The following is an 11,997-nucleotide window of genomic DNA, read 5'->3' on the forward strand; positions in this document are numbered from 1 at the left end:
GTTTTTCATGTGCTTAATAAAATTACAAGACTACAAATAAAGTAAAAGCAACAATACTTACAAGTCACTTTCTGGCACACTTCTCCCCATCAGTCCCACAACGTGGAGGCTTACAAACTCTCTTTGAACGTCTATACTTAGCTCCAAACTTTCTTCTTCCATCACTACCTTCGGAACTCTGATAAGACCCAACAATAGTATCAAGATCAAAAGAAGGAATAGAATGATCCATAGTTGAACACTCAGTAGGCCTGTCAGGACGATACAGGGGGAGGCTGATCAGTAGAAGGATGGTCAGTAGTATGAAGCTCATGAGTAGAGTGTGTAGTAGGCTGCTCAGGAGGAGTGGTAGGAGTAGGCGTCAGATGTAAATCAAATGAAGGATAAATATCCCTCGGTCTCTCTAGAATGATATCAGTAGAATGATGCTCAGTAGTACGCTACTCAGAAGGAGAGTATGAAGTCAACTGCTCGGGACAAGAGTGTGGAGTGAGCTTCTCGGGAGGAGGGTGTGGAGTAGGAGTCAAATGAAGATCAAATGACGGATAAGGATCCCTCAATATATCCTGAGTAACATCTATATGAACATCTCCAAGATGTGTCATCATAGGATCATCACCAACTACATCATCTCCAACTACATCATCTCCAAGTATATCTGCAACAATCTGATCAAGTACATCAGCTCCTCGTCCTCGACCTCGACCTCTACCACGTCTTGGACGACGCCCGGGATCCTGCCGCGCATCCATCTCTCTAACTCTACGCTCATCTACTAGAAATGCGTCAAAATCATACAACCTAAAATCTCTAACATCATTACAACCATCAACAGCTAACTGATGAACACCTGGAAGAACTGAATCTGTCTGATCAGCTATACTCCTCAACAAATCTCCCTAAATACAACAAATAAATGAAAGACTTTTTATGGTTCATAAAAAAGGAAAGAAACAAAACAATTGAAAAAAGACTACAAAACAATTGAACACATATATAAGGTACGAGAAATAAATTATGAACATGTATATAGGACTTACAACGTAATGATGAAATGCACCAGTACGAGAAATAAATCGCACAGTTCTCTACATATACCAATCGTGATAGCCAAGCACTGTACTATCATCAACAATCAAATCTGCATGGAAGATAGTATCTGAACGATGATCCCAGAGAGAAATGAATGACTCAAATTTCTGACTCCACTTAATCAACTGATTGCCCCTCAAGTCATCTGATGTAACTCACTTGTGTACTCTAACACGGGTGGAATAGATTGCACCATCCCAAACTGCCTAGCAACTCTGTCAGGCGCATGAGTCTCGACAATAAAAATACAAAGGATGGGGCCTCTATAATGCCAAATATGACGACCAACCAAGCAATAAGGAGGCAAAGAATCAATGATATCCGTAGAATAAGGTTGCCATATGAAGTTAGATGGTGCAAGCCCATCTAGAACTGTACGGTAAACAGAAAGTGTACGACCAGCCATCTCTTTAAAAGAAAGACTAACAAGCCACCTAGAAACAAAATTAATAAATAAAACCAATTCAATACTCTAATGTAAAATTACATTTAAATCTTTCTAAAACCCAATTAAGGGATTAGTAAACCCTATAAAATTAAAAAATTTAAAAGTAGAATTATTACATTAACTTATTAACATCGGTTCCTAGGCCCTAAACCCTAGCAATAATTAGGGTTTACGGTTTAGGTTTTAGGGCCTAACTCAACAATGTTTTTTAAAGTTTATTCTAATGTAAAATTACATTTATATCTTTCTAAAACCCAATTAAGGGATTAGTGAACCCTATAAAATTAAAAAATTTAAAAGTATGATTATTATATTAACTTATTAACATCGGTTCCTAGGCCCTAAACCCTAGCAATAATTAGGGTTTACGATCTAGGTTTTAGGGCCTAAAGGCCCTAAAACCTAAACCGTAAACCCTAACTCAACAATGTTTTTTTAAAAGTTTATTCTAATGTAAAATTATATTTAAATCTTTCTAAAACCCAATTAAGGGATTAGTGAACCCTAGAAAATTATAAAATTTATTTATTACATTAACTTGTTAACATCAGCTCCTAGGGTTTAGGGCCTCACGGCCCTATTTGAAATTAAAAAACAATTAAAAACAAAAAAAAGGTTTCATACCTGTCTCCGTGTGGACCCGCAAGCTGATCATCAAAAATAGCAGAATGACGTAATGGTGAGTCTTTAGGGATCGGAGCAAGAGTAGGCAACCTCTCCCATGCCCATAACTGAAGCAACAAAAAACATCCAGAAACCTCCTCTTTGTCTGTCTTGCAACCCTTGCATAGCTCTCTATACAAAAATGCAAGGACAGCATCTCCCCAAGCATACTCACCACATGAATCCAAGTCCCGAAGAAAAGGAAGGTACATCGGATGAATATAGCCTCCAGAAGTATCAGTAAATAGCACACCAGCAATAAGATGAACAATATAGCACCTAGTGCGATGCATAACCTCATCTAATGATGCAGTCTCGGGAAGAATTCGTGGAGTAAGAGAGGAGAAGAAAGAACATGAAGTCCTAGCTCCATTAAGAAAAGTCGAAGGAGGTGCAGTACCAAATATAGAGGCAACCAAGTCAAGTAAAGCATCGCCAGGGCCGGGGATATAATCAACAATAAGAGCACGCCCATCAATAGGAAGGCCAAGGAGGACAGCAACATCCTGAAGAGTAATAGTCACCTCTCTCATAGGTAGATGGAAGGTATGGGTCTCCGGCCTCCACCTCTCAATCAAAGCAGATAATAAACTCCAATCAAGCTGTAATGCAGAAACCCTAACGACACCATAAAATCCAGAAGACTGTAAAAATGGAATCATCCGACGATCCAATGCAATACTATCCTTATTAGGATTAGACCGTCTACATCTCAAAGCATCACCACCACCTAACCTCCAAACCTCTCTAGACCTATGCTTGGGCTGAAGATGAAGAAGACTATCATCAATAGGTCCCGGATTAATTGCCTGCAAATAGATATTTGCAGAACATTCAAATAAAATCACAAAATATATAAAATGAAGAATTTTATATGCAGAATAAAATTGTCAATGAGTACATAAATTCCGTAACAGACTGTCATAAATGATTCCTTGGACCCATGTACCCCCATACTTCTTGAGCCTGAATTTTAATTTGTGTTCAATGTTCATATTAATTTACAAGTATAGTATAGATCGACTGATTATCAATGTAAAGAATTTTTTAACCAAATTGCACACAGTCTCCCTCCTCTACGTATAGACGAACCAAAAACAAATGATCAGAACCCACCTTATCTCATAAAACATTTACCTTGCGTTTAATAATAAACATTTAGTACTTATACTTGAATTGAGTACATTACTTCTGGTCTACCTAAATTCTGCTCTACCTAAATTCTGCTAGAGGACTCGGAAAGATTGGAACCTTGAAACTACTTAGTTCTTTGCACACCTGATCCCAGCATGCCCAAAAAGTCTCTAACAATCACAAATATGAATATTGTAGTAATTTAGACTATCAAAAACTGTGAATTGTATTAGTTAGTTTGTTAAATGGTCTAGGAGTTGGGAAATTGATCATCATCCCATTCATAAAATAATACAAACACATGGTGGACAATATTTAAAACAACAACATATATACTAAAAATACCAACAAAAACACAATCATATCAACAAATTAAAGTAAAACAATTTTTAAGAAACAAATAAAGAAAAGCATAGGAGTAGAAATACATACATTAAAATCCATAAGGGGAGAATAGAAGGGCCTTAAACCCTAAATTGATGATGAAGAAGATGAAACTAGGGTAATCCACTTCACCTAGAGTACGGAATTCTTGCAGAGGGTAATTGTTGTTAAAAGTTCGGAGTGTAAGTACGGGATAGTGTAATAGTAGAGTATTAAAGTACGGGAGTTTCGTTGCCAATAGTATAATTGCAGAGTACGGGAGAAAAAAGAGGGATTATATTTTAAAAAAGGTGTAAACGGTAAACGAAAAAGCGTTTTTTTATATATTAAAACGTAGTTTGAGATATTGTTATTAAGTGACAGATGGGGCCAATACTATAAATGGTGACATTGAGGGTCATTTGTGTGGAAAAAGTGACATTCAAGGCCTTTTTTCAACAATTTATTCAAGGTGAAAGACTGTTTTGTCCTTATAACTTAAAATCTAACATTGGGGTCCAATTGTTCAAACGTTGCATTTGCAAATGAGTAACTGACTTCTTGTATGCTCGTTCTGGTTTAGCAACCGAAACTTTTCTGATTGCAAATCTTATCATTAAATTTTTGTTATATATATGGATCTGAAAAACCTACATATCAAATCTTATTTCATATCTGATGTTCGGGGGTTAGAAATCGAGGTTTGTAGGCGATATAGACCTGTCGGATAATTATGTGCATTGAATTCCGTGACTTTTCCAGGTAATTGCTCCGTGTTTTCCCTTCTCCTTGTCCTGTTTTGTTTTCCTCCTGATTTGCTGGTTCTTTAAATTATCGATAGGTGTTTGTTGGTTGCCTAATATGTGACGTTTTGGGGCTTAATTAATTGAATTAAAAGACTAATAGCTAATTGATGGTTCCTCTCTGTTAGTGGTGACTGCCTGTGGAGAATCAAAATGCGATGGTCGATTTTTTTGGTAGGAGTAAGTTGCCTAGAATGTCATGGTTTCATATTTGGGGTTAGTGCGGATGAATATATAAATTATGCTGCTAATTGCATGACTGTGGTTCTCCGATATAATTATGGCTCATTTAGCATGGATTAATATTGGTTGATTGTATACTTTGTGGCGTTTGGGGTTTCATTTTTTCGCTTACATTATTGAAAATAGATATTTATATGCTGTGATACGAGATATTCAAAAGTAAATAGTTCATGTCGATAATTAGAATGGTACATGAGGCATAGTTTGGAGTTTGGAGTTTTAAAGAAGATTTGAAATTTAGTCGGTATCAAGAAGCGACAAAAAATGAAAGATGGATATTATAAATTATTAAATGGAAAGAAAATTTCGAACTTTTATCTATAAAAAAAATGCAGTGGTACTGATTATAGGCAAAATGAGTGTGGAAAAGAGGTGTTTTAATCACTCTGAATAGCTAGGAATGTCTACAATTTACTTCTATATGTACTTGATTCATTGTGAATTAGGCTAGAACCAATACAATGAATTAGCATAGGTTGACCCTGCCATGGTTCCAAACTCACCTACATGTATAAGGGATAAGTACCAGCTAATTGGGTTATATTTTTAAATTTTGGGCGAGCATGATTAATAAGTCATGCAAGTGAAAATTACTTGTATATTAAGGAATATGTGGTTTGTCAAAATGTTGGTTTCAGTGAATTTATTTGCATGTACATGGCATTAGTTAATAATGTTATTCCATGTAATAGATTGATTAAATTATATGGTTTAATATACATGAGTTTTATAATATGATCTCACGAGTATTATAAAACTTATTTTGTGGCGGGTAGTAAGTGGCCTCCCTGAGATATTTTTGTGTTTCTACTTTCTAATAATTTTCTTAGTCATGCAATATATGTATATATTATGAACTATCATTATACAATTATTGAATCTCATTCTACTTTTGAATTGATTCTCTCTGTAATCGGAGAACACATGGATTAAACAAGCAAAACACCTCCCTATTAAATTACTGGAATAGCCTACGTTTTCCATATTTACATACCCGCATCGCTATAAAAAATAATTCCACACGACCCTTAATGATATGTAGGATCCTATTGAAACAAATTATTTTGAAAGTTTTTATGTTTGATGATATATGGCACATGGGGGCATCTTAAGATAATTAGATAAATAAGTAAACATCCAAAGCAACCCAGAATTGGCAGTAGAGTGACAATTGATTTGTTACTAAATCTTTACATAAGTGGCAGACTTAAGACAAGTATCATGGGTGGAACTCTTTACTTAGGTGTACATTATCTCGGTCAAGGTCATGTTATGAATGGTGTTCCGTCAGAATTTGAATTTTTTTTGTTACTACTTGCCAATGCAGCCACAATTGGTCCACTACCTAAGCAGTAGTGACAAACTGGCTAATAATGGGTAATTGTTAACATGGGCACTGATCAGGATGCTGGCATGCTGCTTATATTAAATATTTCAGCTTTAAGATATAAAAGTTTTCCCACTAAGATACAAAATCATGTTTTCACTATTTTCAGTTTTATAAAAAGGCTGCAAACTTTGTACATTCCAATTAATTACCATCTGAGTGGCTGAAAAACATGTACATCAAAAATCAAGTTTTAGGGATACATCAGAAGCCTACTTGAACATTTGGTAGGTAAACAATACAAGTAGTCGAAAAAAAAGCACAAATGGAAGGATTTCATCACCATCCAGGTTCCATGTCTCTGCATGTGATGGCTGATAATTAATCAAATAATTTATTTATTACATGCAAGTCCACCATGGAATGTACCTGTCAAATTGTATAAATGGGCTTCTATCTACGGGATTAGTATATCTTAAGTACTGGTGTATGGTATCGAAGAGGCACTAGAAGATAAGTGCTTTACTTGTGAGAAATGGAATGCAGATTTGGAACTTATCAAAAATATCATTTGGTTTTACTTTGCGGGCTCACCATTTGATGTTTGGATAATGACAACGTTTATGGTTAATTCACATTTTATATAAAATATATAGATAAATTCACTTTAGGTCTATTTGAAAAAGCGGGTCATCTAAGTTCTTTGACTACATTGATTTAAGGTTAAAATTTCTTTACAAGTTTCTTCATCACATATTAGTTTCTTTTCGAAGAGGTATTATATTAGTTCATTTTTTAAAATATAAAATGTCTATTACCTCATTACAAAGGAGATTAAATTAGAGAGGGCAACTATTAGTTACTTATTCTTCATCTTAAATCAGTTTAGATGTCTAACGAATTAAATATTAGTTACAGGGGATATGTATTTGTAGCTCATATTAATGTTCTTTCTTTTGTGTGTCTTAGGATGCTACATTACCTTATACGGATGCTGCAAATGCACGGCCTCAAGGTGCGCAAGATATATTGTCTCTTATGGCTCGAATTCTGAAACCTAGGTGCTTGAAAAACTGAAATTTCAAAAAATTGTGGCAAGAAATAAAAAAAGGTATTTATGTTGGAATATTTAGATACATGTAAACTGGTTTTGGTTGTTTTCTGAAGAATGGCACTTTTAGTATTGAAATTTTTTAGCTATCAAGTCTGCCAATTGCAGGTTGTAAACTGTTATATCAACGAGGGAATGGAAGAGCTTGCACTAAGGTTTTATTTAGCGATGAAAATAATAGAAATTACTTTTACATATTGTCCAAATCATCCTTTATTTTCGTGATAAATATAATACATGTATCACAGATACATATGCTTGACATGGACATATTTTATTATTTAATCTCTGCTCTAGAGTGCTTTTTAGGTTTTATTGTAGTATTTGTCCCCAATGGAGTAATATCTATTATGAGGTATAAAGTTTTGAGCACTGATTTGGAAGATGTTGAGAGCATCTTTTTTTTAGTTTAACACTTTTTAATTAATTATTTGTATCCACTTTCTGGGTTGCTATGCGTTCCTAATTAATCTAAATTTGCCGACATTAAATTTGAGTGATTTTGGCCGACTCTATGTCAAAAAATCATGATTGCAAAAGTTTCTCAGCATAGTGTTTATAAATTTAATTTATTTCTGATTGCAAATGCAGAGCATATATCCACCAATGTCAGGGCTTTGAAGGAAATGATTGCCGGGTTAGAAGGGGGATTATTGTGATGTGTCCGAGGTAAGTTGGACATGCAGGACCCAAACAAGTCTCTCGAGGATTCTGTCTATAACCGGTGCAATCCTATGCCCCCTCACAGGATTGGCAATAAATATAAGATATACCCAACCTATAATTTCCCATGTCCGTTTGTTGATTATGTCAAAGGTATTACCCATGCACTTCGATCTAGTGAGTGTCATGATCGCAAATGCTCAGTATTACAGAATTCAAGAGGATATGGGATTGCGAAAGATTCATATTTATGAATTTAGTCACTTGAATATAGTTTATACCCTTCTTAGAAAACGGAAGCTTCTATGGTTTGTTCAGAATGGGAAGGTTGATGGATGGGATGATCCTAGATTCCCCATTGTCCAGAGCATTGTCAATTGTGTTCAGAGGTCTGCAAATTGAAGACTGATACAGTTAATCCTTGAGCAAGTAAGTTCAAACAGATGCTTTGTATTTCATTTAATTTCTGATTGTCTCTCTGTACTTACCCTTATGGAACTTTACAAGTGCTTAACTGTAGAGGCAATATTACTGCACTTGATGTGATTCCTGCAACCTATGCAGGGGATATTTCTGAATTCCAGTTGATTGTTTCATGTCTTTATGCTGCGGATGTCTCATGATGTTGAATATAAGATAATTGCCATTTCAGATATTGACTTGGTGATTCTTTAATGCTACGGATAAGACATGTGAATATGTATGTTCATTGGTCCACGAAGCAACAATGCGGAATCAAGTATATCGGCTTTGTATTCATTGGTCCACGAAGCAACAATGCGGAATCAAGTATATCGGCTTTGTATATCCTTCAATATATCAGCTGGAATTAGTTTTGGTTGCATAAATTACGTATATCGAAGGACAGTGTTGAAAGGTATCTATAGTAATAAAGCTTATACAATATATGACTTAGGTACCTATTGTCTCCTTTTACATTCTTTTACTTATCAAAACATCTTACTGCCCCATTATTTTCTTTTTCATCTATGTTTTTTTGTGGGTTGAAACCTTTACCTGTGATAAGACCCTGTTATTGCAAAATTTGAACACAGTTAAGTATTTCACTATACAACTGTAGGTACCGAGTGTGCTTTTGATATTTTGTTTAGGGTGCATAAAAAAATCTTAATCTAATGGAATGGGACAAGTTGTGCACTATTAATAAGAAAATTATCGATCCTGTATGTCCTAGACACACTGCAGTCTCTGCAAAACGTGTTCTGTTGATGTTGAGCTATGGACTTGATGATCCTTTTGTTTGTATTATTCCAAGACATAAGAAATATCCTGGTGCGGAGGATAAGGCAACCACTTAAACAAAAAGCTTGTGGATAGATCTTGCTGATGCCAAGTTCATTTCTCCAGAGGAGGAGATTACTTGATGGATTGGGGCAATGTCATAATAAAGAAAATTAGAAAGGATTAAGATGGAAGTATCAAGTATTTAACAGGGGTTTTGAACCTCGGAGGATCTGTGAAGACCACAAAGTTGAAACTTACTTGGTTGCCTGATACAAATGAGCTTGTTCCACTCTCTTTAATGGAGTTTGATTATCTTATCACAGAAAATAAGGTATTTTGCAAATCTTTATGTTTGAAAATTCTCCTTTTGTACTCTTTATTAATAAGCGAAATTATGTATCATTTGGTGCTAAAAGTACCAAAGTACCAAATTTTGGTACTTACATGACATAAATTTACTTCTATTCTCTATAAAAAAATTTTTTTAACACAAATCGACTTCTATTTTTTGTAAATTTTATTTTCTTTTTAGTTAGTATTCATCCAATCGTCTATTTACTTTATAAAATAAAAATATTTTTTAAATGATTTATAAATTATATTAAAAATTTATTAAGTAAAGTAGCTTAAATTTATTTAAATTTTAGAAAAACTACAAACTACTGGGTAAACTACTAACACAAATTGACTTATATTCTCTGTAAACTTTATTTATTTATAAATTATATTAAAAATGTATTAAGTTACGTTAAATTAAGTAAAATAACATATATATACTCTTATTTTGAAAAACTACTAACTATAAAGTAAACTATTAATACGAATTGACTTATATTCTTTGTAAACTTTATTTTCTATAGCATTATTTTAAAACTAATTAAGTAATAGCAAATGATTTTTGTAACATTTATTAACTTTTAAACTGAAAATTATTGATTTAACGATCGTATTTGTTACTGTCCATCACAGCATTTATTTACTTTAAATTCAAAAACATATTTTAACATTAATCGATTTATGAGCTGTATTTAGATTATATTAAGTAATATTAAATTATGTTTAATAACATCTATGTACTTTTAATTTATAAATTGATTTTTATCGATAATTAAGTAATATTAAATAAACTATATTGAAAAGACTAATTACAAGATAATTATTAAATTATATTATTTAATATTAAATTATCTAAAGAACAGATATTTGGTTCATTAGATAAAGATATAATTTATTTCAGAAAAATAAAACTAATATGTGAGATTTCTATATCAAGTAAAACAATGCAAAACTATAATTATAGTGGAAAATTTCATAACTGATTTGATTATTTTTAACCACATAACTATTTTTTACAAGTAACAATTTAATATTTGATATTAATTTTAATTCGTGTTTCGCACGGATTGTGAATAATTCTCTAGAAATATTAATTCGATATTTTTAATTGCGGGCCCGTGTTTCGCACGGGTTATATCAACTATTTATACTAGTAAGCGTCCCAAATCTTGGTACTCACCAAAAAATTATACAACTATTTTTAAAATTTTATGTAATAAATCTCAACGGACAAAAGTTAACTTCAACTCTCTGTAAATTTTATTTTCCTTCAATTTTTATTTGTTACTGAACATCCAAGCGTCGGTTTACTTTAAAATAATCGTATTAGTAAGTTAACATGTCATATTTATATAAGTAATTAGGTGCATGCATAACTATAACTATACGGTGAAATTTTAGAGTTACACTTAACTTCAATTTTTTAACTACATATTTTAACAACATTTTATATATTATATTTAGATTTGTATTTTGCACGGATTATGAGTTTCAGTTTTATGCAAATAATAATGTGATACTGTTATTTTATTTTGGGTCCGTGCTTCGCACGGGTTACCGACTAGTATTATATTTATTGGTTGACATGTATATGTATAGATATATGTGTATCCCAGCATGGGTGCAGTGCGTCGTGTCTGTGTTATCATTCTGGGAAGGTGCTATGCTGAAATTAGAGTTATTATTATGATAGTGGATCTAATATTGGTATTAATTATTTTACTTGCAGCTTGATGAGGATGAGGATTTTGTTGATGTGCTAAACCCATGTACGAAGAAAGATAGTGCATCATTTGGGGATTCAAATATAAGAAACTTTAAGGAGAAAATTTGCAGCTGGAGAGGAAGGGCTATTTTAGATGTGATGTTCCATTTATAAGGCCATCAAATTCCAGATGGTAAGGAAACAAACTAAGGTTGTGTTCACTTTGATGGAATGGAATGCGGGGAGAATGAAATGAAGTTTGAATTCTTATTTGGGTGATGTTAAGGAAAATGTTTAAAATTTTCATTCCTTCTTCCATTCCATTCCAAACTATTTGAACTAGAATTCTAACCCACATGTTTTGGAAGGAATTCTCATTCCATTTCTACATCAATTTTCCTACAATTCTCATTATAGAAAATTTAGACTACCTTATATTCATTCATAATTTCACTCATATATATTTTTTTCTTCATAAAGTTTGTATATAATTTTTCATTCTATTCCTTACTCATTCCATTCCCACCAAGTGAACACACCCTAAGTGATAAGTTCTTGAGAAACAAGCACTTCAGTATAGCATTATCATCTTATGTTTGGAATCTGAATGACGGAATACCGAGAAAATATATAGACATGTAGTCTCACACCTTTGGTCCCAAATATGTGCCAACCAAACTATTAGGGGTGAACGCGGGTCGGGTTGGGCGGGTTAGAGGTAATAAATCGAACCAACCCAATTAATTCGGTATTTAAAAAATGAACCCGTTAATCAAAAAAAAATATTTTCAACCCAACCCTACCCTTTATACATTGGGTCGGGTTGGTTCGGGTTGGTTTGGGTTAAAACTCGAATAAAATTAC

General features: G+C 33.3%; 1 pseudogene; it reads left to right on the forward strand.

Annotated features, from left to right (window-relative positions):
• Positions 1–7,345: 7,345 nt before the first annotated feature.
• LOC141665751 (glutamate--tRNA ligase, cytoplasmic-like) lies at positions 7,346–11,307 on the forward strand (annotated as a pseudogene).
• The last annotated feature ends 690 nt before the right edge of the window (positions 11,308–11,997 follow it).

This window comes from Apium graveolens, chromosome 6, assembly GCF_009905375.1.
Source record: "Apium graveolens cultivar Ventura chromosome 6, ASM990537v1, whole genome shotgun sequence".
Taxonomy (NCBI): domain Eukaryota; kingdom Viridiplantae; phylum Streptophyta; class Magnoliopsida; order Apiales; family Apiaceae; genus Apium; species Apium graveolens.